The sequence below is a fragment of the Trachymyrmex cornetzi genome, unplaced genomic scaffold (assembly GCF_001594075.2).
Source record: "Trachymyrmex cornetzi isolate Tcor2-1 unplaced genomic scaffold, Tcor1.1 scaffold56, whole genome shotgun sequence".
NCBI lineage: Eukaryota > Metazoa > Arthropoda > Insecta > Hymenoptera > Formicidae > Trachymyrmex > Trachymyrmex cornetzi.
In genome coordinates, this window is record NW_017299871.1 from 622,927 (window position 1) to 649,676 (window position 26,750).

General features: G+C 30.6%; 1 protein-coding gene across 1 annotated transcript in view; it reads right to left on the reverse strand.

Annotated features, from left to right (window-relative positions):
* Positions 1-18,855, reverse strand: part of mAChR-B (muscarinic acetylcholine receptor) — a 37,556-nt gene extending 18,701 nt beyond the window's left edge. The window contains exon 1 of the mRNA XM_018514786.1: positions 18,666-18,855. The gene's annotated coding sequence lies outside the window, so the exon portion shown is untranslated. The remainder of the gene's footprint in view (positions 1-18,665) is intronic.
* Positions 18,856-26,750: the final 7,895 nt, after the last annotated feature.

Below are 26,750 nucleotides of genomic sequence, written 5' to 3' on the forward strand. Positions count from 1 at the left end.
TTAAGTTTTGATACTAAAATTTATAGTTAAATCTTGAAATAAATTCTCTTTTTATTTGTTCATGTCTTATAAATCTTTTTCTTAAAGTAGATTAAGTAAAGTAGAATTTACGGCTAGGTATACGAAAAGTAAAAAACAAACCTTTTATATTATAGCACGTAAAACGATTAAAACCGTTATCATTGCAAGCAATATTATATCGCATGTTTAAGCCTTACTGATGTGGTAAGCACGGCTTAAGATTTATCGAAGTATTACTGTCGATAATAAATATCTTTTTGCAAATGACTGTGATAGTATTGTCAAGGTCAAGCAAATAAAACGCAAAAAAAACCTCCCTTTGCGTGTAGCACGGCGAACTCCATGTTTTATATTTATGATTATGTCCTAGAAAATGTGGCCATTACAGAATACGTATATGTACAACGCCAGTTGTGTAAATGCTATGAATAGGGAACAATATTTGTCGTTTAATTGCTTGCGTATAACTGAAGAGGAAAAAGAGAGAGAGAAAGAAAGGAAATTCTGTGTTGACATAATTTGCGAGCGTATATTTTATTTTCATATAACTGCGCTGCAACGCAGACGGTTCTGAGAAAATTAATTATTAGCTCTGTATAATAAATTATATAACGCGAAGCGTATGATTTTCTTCAATTGCGAACGCAATTCATATTATTGTGCACGCGCAGATGTCGTTATGCAGGCTGACCCGATCATCGCTATGTAAAATCTCATTCTAAATTACTGCTTTCTGTGATACATATATGCATATTAAGATTCCACATAAGAAATTTAATTTCTACCAGTCATGCCTTGTACTCGATCAATAGCATTCCGACGTCAATAATATGCCAATACTATCATGCATCGCGCTAAAATAAAATTAATGATATTACAATGTTGTAATACATTTCTTAAGCAGCGACCATTATCGCAATAATCTCTTTTTATATTTGTATTCTTTTTTTCTCCCTTTAACGAATTTATGAAGCGTTTTTTTTCACACAATCTAAGAGTTAAAAACATTTAACCTCGACAAACGAACCGCCACACCGCCAGGGAATTGTTTGTTCTACTTGAAATCTCATCTAACCAAAAATTTCATTATTTTCACTACTTCAAATAGATACGTTTTCTTACGAATGAAAATATCATTAAGCAAAACCATTTTAAATGTTTTTAGTACTTGTGCATACATGTATAGCATAATATTATTACAAATGATGACAAAACTATAACTACGCTGATATAATACAATTTACGCGTTTAGAGATATTTAATTTTATTTCTGTGACAAATTAGTTAGGATTTTGACGATAATGAAAATAACAAAATATTATGATTTTATTTGTTTTACATCTTTTATTTCAAAGCCCATAAAAATCGTGCTATTATATAATACATATCAATACGTATTGAAACGCGATGTTTATGAGAAAGAATATGATTTATATTACTGCGCTGAAAGCTGCGTTTATAATAAAAATGTTTTTTCAATAGAACGCGATGTCCAATTAGCTAAATATTAAATTAAATATAATGTACAATATAATAATATATACAATACATACATATTTCATATGCTTTATAAACATCTATCATTTACATAGTAGACTATTGCATATGATGATCAAATTAATTTTAACTAAAAGATCAAACACACGTAGGCGTATAATATTTAATAAGCTTGCGCCGTAATATGTTGGTGAAATTGACCGTGCATGGTTTTCGTCAAAGAGCACTGCCATTACAATTATACATATCACACATGGTAATTCCCTTCTTTACTATCCCGTTATTTAATTAAAGGTAAAATAATATACCGCATTGCTGCTATATGGCTCATTATCTCCCGATTTTTTATTCCAACAAAATGTAACTCATTTATTTATAATTGCGATCGATAACATATTTTCCATATACTAACGCAATTCAAAGAAGTATACATTACAGTGCAACTTAATATATATTTATGAGTAAAGTAGTGACACGCGATATTTATCAGATTGACAACGCTTCTTTCAGCACATTATTTTCTTCATTTCCAATGTACTATAACACGACTGCATGACGATACCGTTATCTCTGAACGATTCAATGACGATAAACTGAAACGTTTTAAAAATATTCACTATCTTTTAATAAAATGCACTTCACTGTCTTGCAATAAAAAGTCTTTATTCTATTTAGGAAAAAATTGTAAAAGAAAATTAAATAATGCACAATATAAAATAATGAAATGTTTATTTGGCAGTTTTACTTACTAATTTACATTACAATGAACCATTAAACAATCCCGAAAATAGAGAGAGTATAATTCATAAACGGAATTGATTAGAACGAATCCAATGCAACTGTATAAAAGAAAAGCATTTTTCTTTGTCCCTTAACGAGACCCCAATTAGCATCGACTGTTATTACGTTATTCAAGAATATCAGATTTCTCTTCTGCTTTGAAAATGAATGCATCATAACTTTTTAACTAGCATCATGCAATAGTAACAGTAACACGATTTATTATTTAAACTTAAACTATAAAGTTATCATTGTTATAATATTACAAAGCGAAAAAAAGGAAGGTATTATGTTGAAATAATAACATATCACAATTTGTGGACAAAAGCTTATTCGCAAACATAATATATCCCAAATTTATATATAGATATAACCTTAATGCAATCTGTATCTAGATCCCAGATGGTTAAAATAATTAAAGGATTGCGTGCGCGAAGCACATTTTTCAGAAGACGACACTGTCAGCCATTTGTACCTGACATGGAAATCGCACAGATCATACTTCCTCGTTCACTAATTTCAGATCAAGATGTAGAAAGCGTGCTTAATCACACTCTTAAGTAAAATCACTACGGTTCGGTAATCGTAGGAAGCACATGAAAATAGCTTTCGCCATACACTATTTAAATAATTATTTCAAATACTTTATGAATGTACTAATATAGTTTAAATAAATATAACCTGTAAACTCACTGACAAAATCATCTTTATAGATACTATTTTTATTAAATATTAATAAAATGGATATATTAAATGAAAAGTTTAATTTTGATAAATAATTTTGCGTATAAAAATAAAGAAAATGTAAATAAAAACAAATTAAAATAAAGAAAAAGTAAATACGCAACGAATAAATTTTAATAAATCTGATTTAATACGATGAATATATACATTTATTGAGCGAGTTATCATTAGACTTACAAATTAGATTTCAAACACGTTGTATTATCACAAAATATTTTTTTTAACAAATTCTAAATTACTTCGCTCCTTAGAATGAAGAAATTGATTGTGATTTTATCATTCTCATTTCTGGATTTCTATCTTGCCTTGAACGCTCGTTCCCCTAGAATGTGTGGGGATAAATTTGGACGAGGACGAGTATAACAAGACGAGGCACTTCAAGCTTTATCAGTCTGTAAATTTATGCAATCCCAGCAGCTTCCCTTTCTTTCATCTTACAACGCGACCGTTTTGTTTCCGCCTACTCCTTGTACCTCATTCTCCGCGATTTACACGGGGAGAAATATCGCAAAACTTTTACGTCAATCCTGTTTCCCGCGCTTATCGCCCGCGAGACGCGCATTCATTCGCTCGGATGGGAATCAGCGATATACCCACATTTTTTCCAACCACGTAGATTTCACTGATGGTTTCTCTTCGTCAGATTTGCGGTGAAATAATTTGCACACGCAATAGTCAGCTAGGAAATATGTGGTGCACGAAACAGAAAATAATAAAAATAGGACGAGTGAATAGTGACATGTTCCATTCTGCTGCCGAATGCTTCATAATAAAACGTAAAAAGAGATTATTGGGTACCTCAATCAGAAGAAAAGCTCGTGATGTTGCAATTAATATATGTGCAAATGGTCTTTGATAAAATGTCATTTGATAAACTTTAAATATGTTTTGTTGGCTATTAAAGAGAACGATTCCTAGGTGTAAACAACATCTCGTTTATATTTATCTTCAAAAAGCAATCGACAACTTGGAAGTACAAGAAACAAACTTGTGACTTACTTCTATAACGAAAACCTGCATAATAAACACGTTTTTATTTATGATAGAATATATTCATACATTAGAGCCATAAAACAATTTGATATGTATTTCAAATCATTCATTTTTATAATAAAATTTTTAATCACTTTTAATATTAATATTAATAAAAATAGATAATAAATATTAATAAAAATAAATTTTTAATTTGCGTTGTATGAAAGACAATGAATTGATGTAGAGTGCTATTACTTGTAATAACTCAAAATAACATCAGTTTTGGAGTTAAGCCATATTAGGCTAAAATCGAAGCTTTTATGAATTAGAACTGTACTTTAGTATTATATTTCTCTTTTGTCATTTTTCCAATATAATAGTAAAGCATTAATCATTCAAATATTTGCTATATTACTTCATTCTTCATTATAGACTTAATTGTGAAATTCCTTGTTCTTTTTATTAAAAAAAAATTTATATATATTTTGACAAATATATTATAAAGAATATACGTTTAAATAAATATAAGTATACATAATTTAGATTCCGTAATAGTTATAACGATACAGTAATAAAATATACAAGCTTTTAACTTGTAATTCTATAAATAAAAAATAATTTAATATAATAATAAATATATAATATACAGTCACATGTTCCAATAAGAACTTTTAATAAATCACTAATTTTTGTAAAATAATAATAATTAAAAGATTTTTTTTTGTTTTTCTTCTTGAAAGGATCTTTTCTTCGAGCTATTAATTTACATACCTTCTGATTTACGCAGAAATTTAGACAGTACCATCAATCACTTTTATTGATACAACGCAATTAACACTCATTTATTTGTTTCGTGTATCCGGCCTACACTGTGCAGAAATAAAAAATGTAGCGTGATTCATCATCCGATGTATTCCCGCGAATAATTCATCAGGCGTCGAAAAATATGAAGCTACCGCTCATGTGAAATAGTTTACTAATCAATTTTAGTCAGCGGACTCCAGTTAAGCGTGATTGGTTAACGATTCATACCAGATGTACATATTAAAATATCCTCGCAATGCACATACATCAAAAAATACCACGTGAACATATAAAACATCACGTAATAGCGTATTATAAAGAGTTTCAGATTCTTCGTATTTCCTTTCATCTTTTCATCCAGCATCGATCTTTCCATAACAAAAGATTCTACCTACATTCTTTTTCTAAGTTTCTCTTAACAAGCGACTCTCGATCATTCCGAAGTAAAGTCTATTTGAGATTGAATAAAGAATAACAATTTATTTTTATTTTTTACTTTTGTATTATATAAGTTAAATTTATGTAAATTGCAATTTAAATTGCAAGTCTCTTTATACCTTCTTATAGCTTATATTGGTAAATTTTTTTTACGAAAGGTGAACAAGATTTTTAAATATCGTTAAAGTATTAATCTTTTTGTTTTTGTATTTCAATTACATAGGTACTGCAAATTGAATATTTGAGTAATTTATTTTAACATTTCTTGCTGAAAATACAATACAATATTACTTGAAAGCGCAGCTACTTCATCACGTTAATAAGCAACCATTTGCTTCAGCAAAAGTTCGCGACAGTAATAAGTTGATGTCATTCCATCATAACGATATTATTTTATTGAGAAAACACGTTCAGCAAAATACATTTTAGCATATTTTAGCACACAATTATTTGCAGCGGTAACTATTCCTCAAGACAGCAAATCTTTATCTGAAAAACAAGTCTTATTATATATAAAAAATTCTTCTTTTATGTGTTTGATTATCGTAAAAAAATAATTTAATAATAGAAATAATAGAAATAATAGAAATAATAGAAATCATAATTTGATAATAATGACCAAATATCTTAATTTCCTAATCTTAATAGTAGAATAATGTTTCAAAGGCATTTTACAAAAGCTCAATTTGTTCAACTATTTTATCTCACAATTAGCTTGTAAAAGTTCTGAGAAAAATCACATAAACGGAATTGCATTTTCAGCATAGAAGAGATTGAATCTTGCAATGCAATCTTCCGTGCAAAACAATTATATCATTCAGTACACAATTTTATCGGTAAAATTCTTATAGATAACGGAAGTCGCTAATGAAACATATACAGGTTGCATTAAATCTTTCAAGACATCTGTAAATATCTCTTTGGTAGAATTGATTTTCCTTTCGAATTGACTTTCCTTTAATACGTGAATTGCTTTGCTTCTCTTTGTGGAAGATCAATAGTTTTTGAATCATAAATAATTAAGAAGTACAGTTTTCATAGGAAGTTAGTTTCAGAGATGCAAACACAGTAAAATCTCATTCTCAATTCAACTTCAAGTGGACTTGGCAAAATTTGCAAATATATCTGTAATAACATCGAGAACACAAATAAAAGTCTGTCTTGACATTTTAACTAAGATAAAGTCAACCTCAGTTCGATCAGAGAGAGCATAAACGAAACATGTTGCACGCTAAATGTGAGACGATCCGTACAGTTTTATCTCGGACATTATCCAACAAGGTACATGATTAAGTGCACTGAACGGATATCGCATAGGAAATCGCCGATCAATTTGCAATATAGGATGTACACGAGGACACACAGATGTTCGTAATGTCATCGCGGTGACTGTTGAGGAAGTTAATTGTCGACTAGTGGGACGGTACTCACTAATCAACAATTTTAGACTCGACTGATGTAGATTCTGACGACGAATTATCTTCGCACGTAGGTCTAAGCTTCTCCAACTTACAAATAATTTGTCTCTATAAGACCGGAGCTTTTTCTATTTAGATCCAACGAAGGAAGTTGACGCTCCTAGCTCAACTGATTGAATATCCATCTCAGGAGATGAAACCTCACGGTTGCTTGATTAAAATTATATCTATTTTTATATATCTTTTTCTTGCCCTTAAAAGAAAAATTCAAAGATATTACGTTTTACTAATTTATTCTAGATATGTAATATAAAACTTATTAGACAACATTACATTTTGTTAAACGATTTATCTAACCGGAAAGTTAATTCATATATTTCATTATAGGATTATTGCAATCACAGTAAAGATTTTTGAAGAAATCTCTTTTTTATTTTTTGAAAACTCTATACATGATTAATATCGAGGAACAAATATTTTTTTAATTATAATGATCTTATTATATAAAATTATTATAATCATTTGATTATAATCACTAACTAGTTATTTTAATTGCATTATACAATAGCGAAATATTTAATATCAAAGGTTGAAGAAAATGATAAAAAGTTGTGGAAATCTGTAGAAATTTCAACACAATCTATCAAATTAAATTAAATACCAATAATTGATTAAAATGTCTATATGAGAGAAGCGATAATATAGATCGTACTTCATATAACTGCAGATATAAATGTAGATATAAATCAATCAGATTGATAAGAATATATTATACATATTTACACAATCCAATATCCAACGAAGGATTAATAAAGAGAGAGAAAATCATTTTCTCGGCGAAATGCTTTTCTGAGGGGAACTTGTGAAATGATATCAACGAACGAGGAAATGGTTTCAACTCACTTGAACTCGATAGAATTCGCAGTCCAAACACCCTTCAAGCGGCTCACATAGCTGAACTGGGTGATCAAGAACAATGTCGACACACATATCCGCGTATTTCGATCAATCAATCGGGTGTCCATTTTAGTAATTGACGTGTTGGGCCACATGCCAAATTCGTCGTTTATAAATAGAACTACTTAATTATTAGAGATTAGGTGACTTCCGCAATATCATAATCTTCAGGTTTTCTACGCAATATTCTTCCTTCCAAGAAATATTTTTTTCAAGATATTTTTTTCTCTTACCAGACATTCGATTTCTCTGGAAGAGCTCTTGAGTTCTCTCATAAAAACTTTTATTATTTTCTTCAATTCTTTTACATCGAATTGAATAAATGAATAGATACATATTACGATCAGGTTCTTTTAACATTATTACTATATTTGTAAAATAATTTGCGATGTTTTTCCTTTACTATTTGCTTTGTTATATTTGCATGTAAAACTATTTTAATATTTATTTAATACGTAAATGCTTTAAATACATGTTTTAGAGAGAAACTTTTATATATTTTTCTACTTCTATTTGTTTCTGCGATGATAATTAAATCCTCTTAATTAAATTAAAGATTTAACTTAATCTAGAACAAATTAAAAATTTAATTTTTATGATAAAAAACATACTTTATGTGTAATTCACACCTTTATGTATCTCACAAATGCATATAACTCATACAAATATGTACATCGCGAAATTTTCACATCACTGCTTCGTGAAGCGATAATAATAGTTTCGACAAATCGTGTAATGATTATGCAACGTGCAGATCGAATAAACGAACAACGCAATGTCATTTACCTTATGATAAAAGCATTGCGTTAATTCATAGTTGTACTTGCAAATCAGTTTCGCTGCCATTCGCAGATTCATGCTACATGTGTTTACACGTTTTAACATTACCGGTATTGGATTTCTCTGGATGTTACATGGGCCAGTAGAAATCAAGCAAACACAATAGTATAACTAAACTAACAGTATCTCGACCGCGCGCACCGTTAATTCGACATTTCTAGCTCTCGCTCATCGTAGACAATGCGGGGCAAGCACAAATCCGCTAGTTAATCGGTCCAAAATCGTTTTGCGGAGCTGCGTGCGTTTGAACTGGCCAACCACACACTATATTTCTATCATTCAGAATGTCGTACTTCAACGTGGATGTTCGCAACAGAATTAATTATGTGAACAATTACCGTATGTCTTGGTCACCTCATACAAACGGTCAGTTGAAACGTTTTATAATTCGTAACCGCGTTTTCATGTAATTTCTGAAACAATTCTACTAATTGGCCAGTTCGCTTTTCATTCGCTGTGGAAAAAATAAAAACGATATTTACGCATGATTGTAATAATACGCAGGTTGTTCTGCTATATCGTGTGTGTAACATTATATAAAAAATTAACTGTCAATTCCATGAAACGATATTTCACGTATTTCTTCAATACATAAGATGTGATTCTTATGCCCATATTTATACGATCATATTTCTGTTTAACTGTCTTGAGACATGATATGGTTTAATAAATATCTTGGAAATCAATTTCATATTCCTTACGTCATATTTGCAATCATGATTTGAATGAAGAATATAGTCTAAATTTTTTCCCTCTCAATCCGATAATCGATTCTTGAGAGAAAAACTCATATGCGGATATATACTTTCATAGGTTTTAAAGCTTCTTTTTTCGAGGAACGAGAACAATTATTTACGTGCTGAATTTGATCAATAGATGTCCAATCCAACAAATTTTTAAAACTTAGATTTTAACAATTACTTTGAATAAAATGACGATAATTATTCTTCAAATAATAAATTTAACAATTTTTTAAAATAAAGTAATTAAGTTAACTATTTAAATAATCATTAAGTAAGAAAAATTAAATAATTAAATTAAAAATTAAACAATTTTTATGTAATAGTTAAATTTGCTATTAATAATATATACATATGTATATTACACATTAAACAGAGTAAAATCCCTCAACAATTAAGATTCAATAATGTATTTCCATTCTAAAATACTCCCTTAATCGTACGCATGGCTTTAGTATTTCTTATGGTAAATAAGATCGCGACGCTATCATTCCTGCGTCGAAACTCGAGCAACTAGGTAACCGCATGAGTCGCTCTGTATCATCTCATTTTCCTTCGAAATGTACTTGCACAAGTACTTAAAAATATCGTGATACTTTTTATTATAGTAAATTATCTCGCGGGATTAAAAATCCTTAAAAACTTATTGGAGCGCAACGACTGCTCTCTTGAAGCAAATATTTTACGCAATTTATTTCTTTGAAGAAATGACAAAATTATGCGACGAGCGAGAATTATAAATCATTTACATATGAATCATCATTATTTCATTCGGGCGATAATTATCTCTTCAGCAATGCTTGAACTCGAATATATCCTATACTTTAAATTTTCGTTCCAAATGTAATTTAATTATAGTATATTTAAAAAAAATAATAACGCAGACTAATGTACGAATTGTGGAATTGAGTCATGAAAAGCCATGTTGTATCGATAGTGTTTTAAAAATTAATTAAAAATGTATGAAGTAGAATATTTAATACGAGCAATTATTTCAGATTACTTTTAATATTTTGTCAAAGATTAGACTCACTAATATGCAGCCTTGATTATTTTGGTATATGATTATTTTCGACAAACAATTAATTACAATTAGTTGATACGATTGATTAACTTCTGCGATTAATAATTGTAAATATATTGGGTATTCAATGAAGTTAGTATTTCGCGCCATTAATTTAATTCATTTATGCTGAATTTGATATGTGTGTGACAGGAAGTGAGAGAATAATAAATTATTATTTTATTTACACGAACGACATGACATCCTTAATAGAATGTTTAAATTTAAATGTATTTCTAATTACCTAATTATTTATAACATCACTTGTCATTCTCTTCATTTATACGTTATTTGTGACTTATTAAAATTTTTTATTGTTTAAAATTTTATTTGTTATATTAATTTATGAGATTTACGATTGTCAGAGTAAAGCCGTTTTTGTTTTGTTCTTCCTCAATATAATAAAGTATCTATCGGAAATTCAAAATGTCATCGCGTGTGAACATCGAAAGTGCAAAATGTTATTCTATCATTTTAGTCTGGTAATTAATACGTTCATACAATTATTATTATGCTCGTGAATGCTGTGTTATATAGATATATGCAACGGACAAATAAAGAGGAAGCTTCGGAGACATCAGGCGATGACGGAGCAACCATGAGGTGAGTAACTTATTAATTCTTTTTTGTTCGTACTATTAATTACTTACAGAATTAATAATTTATAATTATTTTATATGCAAGCAAGAATTTTTTTTTCATTATTCTGAACATTACTATAATTTATATACAATATATTTCTATTTTCAATATAATTTCAAAGTAATCATAACTCTACTGCTGCACACATACGTGGTAAATATAATACCTCGTATATATATACATATATAAAGATCTATTGTTTTAGAATTATATTAGAATGAATTTATATTAGAATGAATAGATTAGATCAGATTATATAGTACATACACATTAGATCTTGAAATTGATATAATTAATACATTTAATATAAAATGTTTTCTTATTTTTTATAATTTATTTATTAATAATTTTACTTTTTATTATTTAAAACAAAGTTTAATAACTTGAAACTCAATAACTATCTCATAGTATATGTCGCCATGTTGATAGAAAAGTGACACATGTCACAAAATTAGCATCTTTTTATTATGGTATTTTTTAAATTCTGAATTGAAATATTTTAATTAAAACAGTGAATATACATAACTTTACGTTCTTTTCATGTTATACTTTTAATTATAATGTATTTTTTGAAACTATATTATGTGTTTTTAAAATCCATACACTGCTACTCTAGTATAGCATAAATTTCGTTCCCTATCAAAGTGATATTTTTCCATGTTATATTTCAAAAATAATTTACTAATATTTGGAGAGAAGTGTCACATCACTCTCATTTTGAGGTTTGGAAACAACCTCAGTTTAAACATTTTTTTTCTTAAAAAATACAAAATAATCTCCAACTTGAAATAAAACGTATTTCCATAAATAAAATCAATTAAAATACACCTTTTTTTCAAGGAAAAGTGGCATAACTCCAAATAGAACAGTTTTTCTATAACTATTTGAGCATCGACAACATCGCTTTACGGTATTTAACTTAAAAAATGTCTCTTTTCTTTAAACAATCATTGTGAATTTGATCAAAAGGGGAATACTTTTGTTCTCTATCGGTAAATTGAGAGCTACAAATATATTGTTTTTTTTTAATATATGCTAGTCTTTAGGAAGTCTTCAATTTTTTTTCATTATCTCAAAAATGCTAATTTTTTACTTGTATCACTTTTCTATTAATGCGGCGGTATATCTATTAATATTACGAACAAATTTTATAGTTAAAATTTTAGAATTTAACGAATTCTATAATTGTACAATATTGTAATGAACGTCAGATTTTACATCAAAGAATAATCGTTTCATTTTTTACAATCAACCGAGTACACTCTCGGTTGATCTCTGATCAAAATGTGACTACGAAAAATCTATACGATTAAACTGTTAACAAATCCTTGGCAAACGGAAAGCCTTTCTATCGATAGCACTATACGTTTCACATCGTTATCATTCACGACACGTTCGAGGACCTGCATGGTGATACTCGCCTAATGAAATTTTTTGAACAAACGGTTTATATTTCGAGATATGAAACTTTTTTTAGTATACATATTTTACTTACATTTTTACTTACTTATATTAGACTTATTTAATAATTTTTAAATATACATTTTAGTTTTGATTGTTAAGTCAATTTAAAAATCATTGCTATGAAAAACTAAGATAAATTTGTGATTAGATAACGATAGAAAAACTTTTCATTAATTATTGCAATTAATAAAAAAGTTCTTGTGATATTTTATTAAGAAACTTTATGGTTCTTGGGGACTCAATAATTGACACAGTATATACCAAGAATATCGTGGTACACCGTAATATTCTGTCGCTTTGAAGTCAAAGGATACGTGCTTGTGATACTGATTACATAAATTCCCTCTCCTCAAACCAACCATAAATCAGTATCGACGATGTTTCTAGCAAAACGCGTAAATATATGATGGGCTGCATCTTATGATATGCATGCGCGTAAGCTATTATCAACTATACCAAGAAGAATCAGAGTTCAAAGTCGAAACTATCGATTTACAATTTGCGATTTTACAATATGAAAACTTGTAAGGAGGTAGTAGTTTCGTATTCCTCTAAATCCAAGTCGCACAGAAGCAACTTTCCGGCATCACTCATGGCATAATGACATCCCCGATCAATGTAATGTGCTACACAGATCACATAACTTCTGTGCTTACATAACTTTTGTGCATCAAGAAAAGAAGCCAATATCCATCTGCGATATAACATGTAAATCTTAGGTGTCTAAAAAAATTCAGTCGTATTGTAAAGGAAAAAAAAATATTTTGCAATTAAGCAACTATCATCGTGCATGTTTTGCGAACGTGCCGCGAAAGATAACGATGAAAAACATATATAATTCATTCGTCATTACAGTGCTATTAACGGAAAAACTTACCATTTTTGCCAGATATTTGTTCGATGATGTGAATTTTTTATAATTCTGTATAATAGATCTAAACGCGAAAAACTTAATTTGATATACGATACGTAGTATTTTTCTGCAATTGTATATTAAAATTAGTGATATATAAAAATTTTACTTTATTCTTCTTTTTTTTTATAATTCATAATGAAATCTAAAATAATAAACTCCTTTCAATTAAATTTTTTAACTAGCTAATATAATATTGTTTTTATCAAAATCCGAAGCACAAATTTTTATTATAATATAACCTAAACTTTTCATAGCATTTTATGCATTAACATTTGCAACTGTATATCCATATTTTAATCCACGTAGAGATTATTTAAAAAATGTCATTTATTCACTTTTCTGTTTCAACATAGAATGAGATAATAATTTATCTAAAACAAGTACATTTTTTTAAAATAGCGATTACTATTTACATTTGCAATATAAAATACAGTGCTTTTTTCGATTTACATGGATAAGATAAACGTGTGCGGAATGTCTCCTACGGATATTACAAACATTATTTTTATGAGACTATTCATAACATTCTTTCTTTTCCGAACACGTCCCGTACTTGTTATTCCCAAGTCTATTCGTGACGCGCTTTTCCCGTATTGGGTTATAAACGCGATTCACGAAGGGTGGCGTGTGCCGGCGCTTCTCGTGCTCGTTATCGTCCAGTTCGCGAAATGTGCCCCGTCGCGCCGCACGCCCGGTATATCGAGGTAATCGTAATTATTTTCTTCGATTTTTCTCGCGGCGAATGTGTGCGCGCGAAACGAATTCGGTTGCGATGCGCCCGATGGAGCCGCAGAAGTTGCTCGTAATTACGTTTCGACGTCGGTCAAATTGGCTCGCTTGCTTCTCGTTGGATGCCCCGTCTTCTCTCGTTCGAACGAGAGTCGCAGAAACCGTGGCCGAGACACGGAAACTTTTACCGGTGTATACATCGATTTTTATACCCTCTTACGTTCCACATCCGTTATTCTAGTAATTCAACGAAATTCGATTGAAACGAACATTGAATGTCCGTGAAAATATGTATTGATAACTGGTTATAGATATATATTCAAACTTTAATATTCAGAGTAGCAGCGATAGTTTGAATAATAATTTTTAATTCTTTTTTTCCTTTTCTCTTTTTCCTTTTTCCCATTTACATTGCGACTATTGGTAATCAAATATTCAGACTTATACATGTATTATATACGCCATAAAAAGATTCATTTAAATGTGAGGAGTGGGAAGCAGTATTATAATAACGTATCAGTCATGAGAGAGAGAGAGAAAAAATATTGATGTTCCTTCATATATTAATACTCAACTAATTCTTTCTAATGCACTCATTTTGCAGGCTAAATGAATAAGTTTCTGCAAAAAGATTATGCACTCTTTAGGTAATATAATTATCTTGAATAAAAATGAAAATTATATTGTTTAGAGAAATTAAAGATTTCTATAAATATGAATTAATAATTTTATGTATTATTTTAAAACACAAAATATACATAAGACAAGATACTGTTACTAATTACATTGTTGTTTAATGCAAGCAATTTTGTGGCTTAAAGTTACCACGAAGAATTTATTCAGCACCTTCATCTCATGTAGGAAGTACGTCACGTTAAACATGAAACTCGCAAAATTAGCAGTTCACGGTTGCTCGTCATGTGCTCACATATTTCCGCGCAAAGACACTTACCCCTGTATTTCTCACGGTACTACGAGCACTTTGTACCGCAATGTATCGATGAATATTTAAACCGCCAGTTATCCGTCACATATAATATTAACAACCCTGTCAGTGCGAAGTCTGATTAAACTGAAGCGCAAATAACGTTTTAATATTTCACTCATGCGACGCGTTAACAACATCGGCAGCCGTTCTGCAAATACGCGCTGCAGTCCGTAAGAAATATTCATTTAGAATCAAACCCGAGTTCATGGCTGTGAATCTCCGGTGTAATGTTTATTGCCGGGATAGTTATGATACGGCATGTGGAATTAAATACGGCATTTAAATGAATTCGCACCGACCGACGGTTTTCATAGCGCATGATTCGCGTTTAGGTGGATGAGAATGCCGCGTGTGTAATTCACACACACGCAATAAATGCAATGGTATTTACTAATGAATATACAAGATACTTAAAACATTCCGTCCTCACTGTGGATATTGATTTTACGATCAATTTTAAATGGGAGATTTTAAAACTTGACAATTGTCCATGTTTTCAAGAAATTTAACATTTTTCGAATTTCTGGCAATTACAAATGAAATTGAATTTCTGTTTTAAGATAAAATTTAATTAAAATTATTTTGCAAGTGCGTGCAAATATTTTATTCAAATCGCATTAATCTCGCTTTATTTTTATAAAACGCCAGAATAGCCTTTAATAATCGCTATGAAATTGTTTTTATGAAATATAATTTTATTCTATTTTAGTGAATACATCTAGATCTTGGTATTTTATACAAATGTACATATTTTATTTTTCAAATGACTAAATATTGCATATAAAATACCATGTTGTTACCAGAAATTATACGTGCATCAGATAACACGCATGAAAACTTTCAGCATCACGTTCGAATATTCGATACACAGAGTCATCAATGAAACAAGCCGAAATAGATTTTATCGGGTCACTTTCATACGCAAATGTATGCGAATATTTTCAGAAGTGTGAACATTTTGTTCTTAACAAATTTCGCGATTTATATACACATCACATCAAATTTTAACCGCTATAATGGTTTTTGCAATAAAACTGCATAGGAGCTTTACTGTCAAATACAATCAAGTAATTTTGACGCGAAATTTTTACTAGAAAAATGGAGCCGCGCTTAAAGTAAATTAAAGATAAATTAAGTTATCATCTTAGTTTAAAGAAAAAAACCTGCACATTTCGCGCATTAATTTCTCGTAATTTCAAGACCCATGACCTCGGAAAAGATTTAAGTGTTACATTACTTGTTTCCAGCAATACCAAGTAAACTTCAGCTGACACAGTTTTCAGTAATATTAAAGACGATGTTAAAAAGTATTACAAGCGCAAATATTAAATTATCTTACGTGCATCATTACTTTCATTGTGTATGTGACAAATTTTTTCAATTTAAAAAAAATCATTGTTAACGTTAAATTAAATTAACTTAAAAGCTTTCTGTTTTAAATGATGTACAAATACTGGAAAAAACAAGTAACATTTAAAAATAAAAATAATATAAAATAATATTTTAAATGTTTATATAATATGTACTCTCGCTTTATATTTTATTTATTGAATGCAACGTTACTGATTAATAATTCCATTGTATTATCTAAAAAGCTCTTCTCGGACTAATACGAATATTCATCATGCGAATGGCCATGACAAGAAAATATGTAGGTGTAGGTGGTTATGTATCCACAAAGTATAAACTAATCGATATTTATCGATCCGTCCTACCAAAGGCGAGCAAAGGACACGCTAACAAGAATCCTTCGACAATCACAATCATTCTCCAATAATCTCTCATAAAGTATCTTTCATTGATATTTGCTGATTAAATAAATTAAGAAACGTATATCTAGAAAAGAAAAAGAATCTAACACAAATTTGTAAATACATATTTATTATTTATAAATATAATTATAATCATTAAGTTTATTAAATTAACGTATTAATAATTTGCCAAAAAATAGGAGTATTACTTTAATGTCTTCTTTTATTGCTATTTTACTACTCTATATATTTTATCCAAGCTTACTTTTATATTACTATTTTACGTAATAAATCTACGATATAAATAAAACTTCATTCAATCTGACAGTAATGTGGATAGTGTTAATAAAAGGCTAAGAGGTATAAATCACATTATACTTCGTTCTTGAAACGACTTCGCGTAAGCGGTGACGAACGATATACGACAATCGAATGGCATAGCACATTGTGTAGATTACTATCGCGTTTCGTCGGATCTAACGATTAGTCGATCGTAGGTCATGGCCATCCATCGCATCGAATAAAAAAGCGGGAAAGTAAAAAAAAACAGATCCGATAATACGCCTCTTCACAGAACAATCGTGCCAGCCATATTTTGTCAGAGATTCTCTTTTTTTCCGCTCGAAACTCGCTCGACCTGTCAATCACGACCTCGATGCCGCCTGGCCGAGCAGAATAAAGCGATCTAGAGTTCGTTTACATCGGCAGTTGCTACGATCGCGTGAGACTGTAACTCTTGCGGATGCTTTAAAAACCCGTGATCCGTCGCACCTTCACTATACATCTAGTGGTAGATACGACCACGCGATTCTCTTCTCGCGTCGATACTGGATACGATACAAATTAGATTGAGCAAATATAATAAACGTTTAATTGATTTCAAACGGGACTAAATTGGATAATATGATAAAGGTTCAAATAGCAGAAACATTTAAATAAAAAAGTAAAAAATTGGAATGTATAAATATGCATAACTCTATGAATTGTATTTAGATTTTTTAAATTTTTTAGATATTTCAATAAAAATATTTAGCAAGTGTGATGATGTTTGGAATACCTAAAATGTTTTTGCGTGAAATGTATTTGAATGCATGAAATGTATTTCTCATATTGCATGTTTCGTTGTAAGGTGGACCCGATTATATTGTCGCTGTCATATTATATCGGTAGCCTATTTATATTTTATGTCATGACATGCAATACGAACAAAATATGAAGCGTAAGAACGCGACGAACTGCAAAATGTGCGACGAACTGAAAACTCAGTTGCGAATAATATCGGTTAGACGTAAGATGTATTAAACTTTGGACTATTTTATATATATATATAAAATTTAAATAAAAGAAAATATAACAATTATTGGAAATGTTTACAATTTATTTTTTCTCATGCTATTACATGGTGTAATATGTATCCAGTTAAAATGAAGTAAAAATAATTTAATTTCAATCATTAATTATTCCCGGCTCAATAATAATTTCATATTTATCCATATATTGAAACAGATATACTAAAAAAGTACTCGCAATAAAATAATATTCGACGACTTGTCTTTGAGCGATGACTATAAAATTAAGATTTATAAAAAGCTAGAAAAGGAAATTACATTAGTTTATTTCACGCTTGAATCAGAAACGCTTAATTTTGCTAAATCTTTTATTTAAAAATAATGTACGATGGGGATTCTAGAATAAGCTTGTATTTTTAATTATATCAAAAAGAATGAAAGAAGTTGAGCTGAGCTCTACCTCTTCTATCAAATAATCATGCCTGACCCCCTCGCTTCGTGTCTGACGATAAAAGCTCGACGTGCAGACCTAAAACCTCTTTGCGTAATCGACACGATTGGATATCCTACCGGAAAGCACGGCAACAAGTAAGCAAGTGATAGCCTCACCTCGCGCGCCCTCCGTCCGGAGGACAGAGCTGAAGTAGGCCACCGGAACTCCGAAACTTCAACCCTTAGTGTTCCACGCGGACGCACGAACGCGAGTTCTTACTTCCATCTTCCGTATACGCGTCGGCGCCAAGTTTTCCGATCGGCACGCGACGACTATCACCTCACAGCGTGACGACCGGTGGTCGTAGATCGCTTCACGGCGTTGGTACATCGATGATTCGGTAAAAGTCAATCGGCACTCGAAGTTCAGCCAAGAATTCCATAAACGTCGACACTACCCTTGAGCGTCCTTTGAACGGCCTTAACATGTATATCCGGATCGTCTCCGACCGCCGTCGCAGAAGATCACCGTGTCTAATCGATTCGATCGTTCTAGATCATAATCTGCGTTCAACAATAGAGCTCGATCGTCCTTGGCGATAAGCTCGACTCGTTAGGTGTCCGACGGGGTACGAAACTTGAAGAGATAGCCTTGTCGAGGACGTTAAATCACCGGACACTCGGGCACAATCCACCAAGGCATTTTCGCGCGCGATGTCCCTCTGGTCATCGCGCGTCGTTCTCCGATCGCGTCCGATCACGTCTCTGTCCCTTTTTTTCACTCGCTCCCTTTGACACTCTCGCGCGACATTACGTATTCGCGCGAGATACGTACGGACGATCGAGATTTAACAAAAAAGAAGGAGTAGCAGACCATTGATCGTCGAGATGACATGGATTTTGCACGTAGCATCGATCTATGATCGATGTATTTGTGCCGCGAGCCAGCCGAACTTCTTTTCTCACGTCTCCTTTCTCAGACACGGTCTTTCAAGGCGAATCGCCCGACGAACACGCGGCGAGGATTCAAGTGAGCGCCGGTGAGCGTCGCGACGCCGTGCACCGTCGTCAACCCCCGTTCCGATACACGCTTGCGCAGGAGTGGTCGGTACTTTTCAGTGTATAGAGGGATGAATTTCCCTTCGTTTCTCATAGAGTCGTTATCAATTCACCTACTTTTCCTCATAATCATCGGCGACTCTCGGCGTCGCTCAAGTATTTCGATTAACGGCGCTACTTGATCGCGATGGAGTCGCGCAATCTGAGCGAACGACATTTGAAGCCTATTATAATCATAATGAATTCAATACTCGCGGATATTGCAGAATACGAAAACATGTGTACGCCCTGCGGCAATCAGATGCAATTGGTTAAAATGATACAAATTTCATTTCTCGCAGCAGATCTATTAGGTTTATAAGTTTTGCATAATGTTATTAATATTACCCTGCCGGGATTATATCTATTATATCCATATTATGCTAACGTTCGATTATCCGGATTATATCATTTCAAACGATCAGAACGTTACGTTGTTGCAAATTCGTTTCATATTACGACGGAAAGTTCAGTTACATTGCTATTTTTTGCCGTAATACATAATGAATCAACAGATATGATTGAAAACACAAGAAGACAGTCAATAATACATACATATTTTAAAACTATTTGTAAATCAACTCGAGGTTTGCCAAGACTCAGCAGCTTATATAAAAGAAAGATATGTATTGATTATATTAATTGTTTATTGTGAAATATTTTTGTCTTAAATACATTATTTATATATATGTAATATTTTGTACACACACATTTATATCTTAAAATATAAAGGTTTGCCAAGACTCAGCAGCTTATATAAAAGAAAGATATGTATTGATTATATTAATTATTTATTGTGAAATATTTTTGTCTTAAATACATTGTAATATTTTGTACATTTATATCTTAAAATATCTCTTATTTCTCTCATTTAGATATCAGATAATAACACAACATAAAATGTGTAATGAAGAAGGTTAAAAGACCGAAATTTCTGCAACAATTGTAATATTCATAAAAGTAAAAATTTATTTACAATATTTATCTTAAAATGTATCTGAGATAAATAAATACATAGCTAAATGCAATTTAATTTCTATAATATATCTTTGGGCGAATAAATTTTCTTAAAATTCAAAACGATACATTATCTTCTTAAATTTAATAACTTAATTTGTTGTAGAGCGCAGTAACACGGATATAAGGTCTTCCACGAATATTGTTCATAGCAGAATAAAATTGTGAAAATCATTGGGCAACAGCAATTTGTAAGTTTTGTTATGAAACTATTACCGAATTATAAGCAAGTTTCTTTATTAAAACGGCTGTGATAATCTCAAATAACTTTACCTTGTCACACAAACTTGTATTTCTTGCAGTTTTCTCTTCCAAATTATGCGGCATATTCGCCGTTCGCTAATCCGTTGACACTTCATAGTTTGGCAAAGGCAAGTTTGCATTAGAGAACTTGTGTTATAGATGAGCGGCTGGAGCCAACTTCACGAATACAGAGGAGAAGAACGAGAGCGAACCAGCGATTAGATAAGGTGTTGGAAACTATCATTAAAACAGATCAATCAAAATTTAGCACTTTGTCGTTGTCTACCTGTTACATTCTCTAATTAATATCTGGATATCCTTATTAATGGCTTTTAATAATATAACAATCGTATTGTGTAACGTCATATATTAATAATAGTTATATCTAGTAGTCACTGCACACAAAGCTTCCGTTAGCGCGTCCAATCCTTTGCTTTAACATTGATGCGCAACAGATCTTTGCCCAAAATTAAACCCATTGTAAGGAATAACAAATGGAATATCATTACATCATAAACACTAAAATACTTGTTAAGATGAAATACAAAGCAAGGCATTGCAGCTGCCAAATCGCGTCATTTGCTTGCTTAGTGTTTAAAGTCTTTCTCGGACTTTTTTGAAATGTGCTCTCCAAGGAAAAATACAATCGAGTAAAGTAGATAGAAAAGAAAATAATTGTGTGATTTTTGCGAGTATCTCAAAATTATAAACACTTCACAAATATGTATACAATAAATGCTTTACACACATATACATATATACTTCTATGTAATTATATATGTGGATGTACGTATAACTTTCACATTCACACAGTGTAAAAAATTATTTTCACACATACATACACCCATACAGCATCAAAAACATTTATACGGCTAAACCGAGTTGTCCTTGAGTGGCAATGACTGCATGAACAATAAACGTGTTAGTGCTCACATTAAAGCGTGGATATGCTTCTATTCGACCTATGAAACGAGGAACCGCACTACGAAACTACGTCGTTCCTGACGTCACTACGCTATATTCTGTACTTTCCGTGCATTGGGGTTAATTTTGGACCGCAGTACTCAATCGCACACGATCTTCATCGAACGCTTCTAGTGAGACAGGTATGCCTGTGGGGACAGGCTAGGCACGTTTCATACACCTTATTGAGCAAAACAGCACGAGTAACATAGCCAAGCTTAATGCTATTAACGTCTCGGAACTTTTGCCAATAGAAAAAAATATTCCTATACATTAAAAAGAAACATATAACGTTTAATATTAATCCAATAAAAATTAAAATTTAATTAAAAATTTGCTTAAATGTTTTAATGTTAATAAATTGTTGCCAAACGTAGTTTATAGTTAAAGTCACAAGTGCCTATATAGTTTTTGATCAGCGTTGTCTACCATGCGGAAGAAAAGACACCGACATGAGTTCATACCTGAATAGAGGGTAATATCAGAGTGAATTTTCGGTGAGATCCGGTCGGTTTGAAGAGGACAGGTAAAAGCCTCCAGAATGACGTCGTGCCGGAATGAACAGATCTGTTGGAGAGAGAGCAAAGAGGACCGCGGGCTTGTCGTCGATGAAAAGAGGAAGGAGAAAGTAAGATGAAGCGAGCGGAGGGGTTCTCATCATCCTCTGCTAATATTTACTTGTATGACACAAAGACCACCCTGGTCATCTAAAGAACGATCCCTCTTTCTCTCTACAACACTGATAAAGATATAAGGAAGTCGTTCGTATAGTCGTGCTTAACTTCGCTTAACACCAGCAATAGTCCCGTTGTAACTTTCGCGATTGCGAAATGACAAAATCAATATTAAAGCTTTAATGATTAATCGGACTGGAAAATTATTAACTCAGGAATAAAAACATAACAGACATGGTATAGATGTGAAATGCGTATGTGTGTCTTTGGTTTTAATGAAAATCTAGATAATCCAGATTACATACAAAAATACAGTATTCATGTAACATAAAAATTAATAGTACTTTAATTTTTATTTATATTTTTATAAAATTTTAATACACAGAAAGGGCGAATAATTTTAATACTACAAATAGATTAAATACTAAAACAATACTGAAACTTTAAATACATATACGAAACTTGTATTAAAATTCAATTTATCAGTACATCTCTTGCGCATATATTGTATTTTTCAATATATGTTAGATTTTTCAAGAACATGCTCGAATTGATACGAATACATCTGATCTGGAAAAATCAAATATGATCATATGCAGCACTAAAAGCTATGATTTTTAGGTCAACTCGGTATTTTTATTTTCTCGCAACGTATTTTAAGAATTATAAGTATGTTTTGATATCAAAAGTATAAATAATATAATATATTTATAAATTAAAGAAGTTAAATTAATACTTTGTTTTAGTGCAAGAAATTAATAATTTTATATACGTGTAAACTTAATTGAAAGTAGCGTGGATGAACGGACTTAGTAAGGTGGGCAAAATTACATACATATGTATGATTAAAAATTTTAGTTCTATATACATATATATATATATATTATTAAAATAAATACAATAAAGTAATTGAATAGTTAAATAAATTAATCATTAAATTAGAATTAAAATAAGAAATCAAATCGGCGATTTAAAAGAAAAATATCGATTATTTTTGGTTCTATCCTTTGTACAATTCAGAATTTGAAAATAATAATATAAATGCTCTTTTATAAAAAATAAAAAACTGATTTTTTTTGTAACATCTAAATAGAATTAATAATAACAAAGAATTTTAACATTAACAAGTTAAAATTACAATGTTAAAATATAATGCAGAAATACTGCAGCTAAAATAAGAAAATATATAAATCTTCCTTTTCCATTTTATAAAGAAAATTTAGTTTTTAAATAGTGCTTAAAATTAAAAGTACTTTTCATAAAAAAATATACACTATGCAAACGCACAATTCAATTACTACAGTAAAAAACCAAGCACTTAGGAAATCATAATACGATATTGCATAAGCGGTGAGTGCACAGAGTGCACTCCACAATTCTGAACTTTTTCTCCTTTATTCAATAAACAATAAAAATTGTAACAATTATCAAACTGGATTTAAAGTTTATTTACAATAAACGCTTAAAAGATTTCTTGTGTTGATTTTTTAAACATGATGTATTAAATTCGCTATTTACTAAGCGATGTAAAACTTTTTAAGTAATAATTACGATTGTATATAATAAAAACTATTTGTGTTACTTTTCCTTTGTCAATATGATAGCGGCATATAATGATAGGACAATCGATATGTCGTGACATGAGTCATAGTAATTACTTGTCGTAACCAAGAATGTTTTTTAAAGTGATAAAAATTGTTTACAAATTAAATGGTCCAACAAATATTAGATTAGCAAACAGTGTCTACATCAACTATTTTATTTGCCATATACATATATGCAGCACATTGCGTATTTAATCGCGTATGCATGTCACGAATAGAATGTCTGAAGAAGAGAGAGGACGAAGCTTTCAAACGGTCCTATAATCGAATTTCCGAGCTTCCGTCATCGATGTTATCGGGCAAGCAAGGTAGGCGATGTAGGAGGCAGTTTGCAAAGGCCCTCAGAGCAAAACTCGCCTTCCTTGCCCTGACCGAATTAGGCTTCGGTCCCGGCTAAATGCCAGACTTTTTATTTTATTGCTTCTTTTTGCTTAAGCACGACAACCGTCGCCTCGACCAGCATCCTTACCAGCGATCTGCGGATCTTGATTTGATTTCGTCGCAACGGAGACTCGAGAAAGCCTCGCCTGAATCGAAAGTTGATGTTAATTAATTGGTTGCTAGAGGTATTTCAAGCGCGATGGAAATTCTGCGATGCATTTATAATTTTGAATGAAAATTGTTAGGCAAAAATGCATTATAAGAAATAGGAAAAAAAATATATATAATAGAAAAAAGAAGAGAAAGATAGAAAGACCTTTGTACATTGTCTGGCATAATTAAAAATTTAAAAAGCTAATGTCAAAGGAAAATTTACGTTGAACAGGCGTAATTACAGTTGTTTGTTATGTAAAAAATTTATTTAAATTATATATGTTGAATAAAAAAAATAATAATTTTCTTAAAACTATGAATTAATTTAGATTTTTATTTAGCGATAATAAATTGCTAATTAACATCGAATTATTCTTCAGGAAACAATTTTGTATAAGCTGGCTGTTAATAGAAATATTACAGTAGGTAGTTAAGAAAAGAGGTGAACACTTTTAATAGCATAATCTTAAAATTACTTCATTAATATATCAAAAGAACATACGGAAGATAATTTCTATTTATTAAGTATAAAATGAAAAAAAAAACAATTATTAATATTTATGAAAAGTTCGCTTGAGGTGTTCAACAAACAAAAAATGAAACGGAAACATATAATAAATCTTTACAGGAATGCTCATTTCATTACTGGTTTTTACAAGATCGAATATCATCCAGATATGTCAATCTTAACTGATCCTTCAGTATTTTCTGATAAATAAGGGTATTCATCACAAATGATTGTTGATTGGGTAAATGACGAAACGTCTAGATCGACTTTCGACGTAGTCAATATGAAGACATCAATATCGCTCTAGAGTTCTAAGGAGATGATAAAAAAAGAACAAGCGTTCTTGAAGCAAACCAAGAAAATAGAGTTTTATATTATTTCTGATCTTTCTACAGCGATTGCTGATTGAATCTTGTTTATTCTAATTAGTACTACCATTTATTCTTTTCATAGACTTTATTTTATACTAAATGTTACCACGATAAAATTTATTTATTGTTTGTCACAACTTTTGAGATAATAACTTTTTGGAATACTTTCATGATAAAACTATGCATAATATCTAGACATGCTTAAGAACCGATAGTGTTATAAATATGTGAACTATTAAATAAATACAATGTCTTAAGCAAATACGATCAAAAATAATATGTTCGCATGTAGTAGTTCTTTTTATTTTGTACATACCGTGTTTTTGTACATAACTTAAAATATTAAAGTTACAAAAGAATAAAATAAAAATTTTTGCTATGGATACAATTAGTTTATAGATTTTTGAACAATCGAATTATTATTTCTGTATTGGCGCAGTTTTCGATGGAAGTCAAAAACGATCAAGCAAACATAATTCTATTTGCATGGTCTATATTTGCGTTTCTCCGGCGCGTGAAAATGCGTCTATATTCTACAAAACGGAGGCCGAACGAAATGGAAGAAACAAGAATTATTGCTATTTGTTTTAATTTTGAAGAAAGGGCTAAATTTATTTCTAATTCTAAGCATTTGTACGGGAAAAAATTACTATAGATATTATTTCTATTTTGTCGCAAGGCAAAGTAAACTTTTATTGATTTTTAAATGTAGAAATATTTGAACGGTAATTATCTGACGCTTGTAATTAGATAACAATTCGCAGAATTTAAAGCTCTTTAAATACCTGGTTGTCTCGCAGTGTTTTCTTTATAAGCTACAAATATACTACATTTTGCTTCGTGAGATATCGGATAAGAATGATAAAATTTATCATCTAATGATAACTCGATTTATCAGTGAGTTCAATGAGCATTATACTTCGAAGATTGTTTATTTCCGAATTTTTAAAGCGTACTTTTATCAATTCGGAATTTTCTTTGTGAAATATGGCTTGCATGAATAACTACATTGCTATAATGTTCTACAAAATGTTATCAGATATTCTATTTTAATTTTATCGTATTGCTTCACAAAATGTTTGAAGTATTATAAAAGTATTTTTTAGATATAATTATAATTAATATTTATTTATATATATTATAACTAATATTTATCTAAATATATTTGTAACTAATATTTATTTTAGACGATAAGTGTTCTAATAATCATTCTAACTATTGCTAAAATGTATTAAGAACGTTGCGAAGCG